We start from the raw sequence: 703 nt of genomic DNA, 5'->3' as shown, positions 1-703 counted from the left end.
ATTTCGACCACCTCCAAATCACCTCAATTTTGGCACACATGATCTCTTGCACAAACAAAGCTAGGTTTCCAAGGTTTTATATTTTTTTATTTTTTTAATTTATACTGCCCATTAGACTGACTGATCAAAACATCGGTCTATACCTCAAGGGGGCATTGTAAAATATTTCTTTTCCAAATTTTCTTTCATGGACATGTTTGGCACATGTGGGTCACCGTGTCATAGAGAAATTGGGTGATTTGGAGGTGGTTGAAAAAATCACCTTTGTTCAAAAAATGGCTTAAGTTAGACCAAATGGTCCCTCCGGAATGCGGTGATTTTTTCGACCACCTCCAAATCGCCTCAATTTCGGCACACATTATCTCTTGCACAAAAAAAAGCTAGGTTTCCAAGGTTTTATATTGTTTTGATTTTTTTGAATTTATACTGCCCTCTAGACTGACTAATGAAAACATCGGTCTATACCTCAAGGGGGCATTGTAAAATATATTTTTTCCAAATTTTCTTTCATGGACATGTTTGGCACATGTGGGTCACCGTGTCATAGAGAAATTGGGTGATTGGAGGTGGTGGAAAAAATCACCTTTGTTCAAAAAATGGCTTAAGTTAGACCAAATGGTCCGTCCGGAATGCGGTGATTTTTTCGACCACCTCCAAATCGCCTCAATTTTGGCACACATGATCTATTGCACAAACAAAGCTA

Source organism: Triticum aestivum, chromosome 2D (assembly GCF_018294505.1).
Source record: "Triticum aestivum cultivar Chinese Spring chromosome 2D, IWGSC CS RefSeq v2.1, whole genome shotgun sequence".
NCBI classification, from domain to species: Eukaryota; Viridiplantae; Streptophyta; class Magnoliopsida; order Poales; family Poaceae; genus Triticum; species Triticum aestivum.
The sequence above is the reverse complement of the archived record's forward strand: the minus strand, read 5'-3'. Positions refer to the sequence as shown.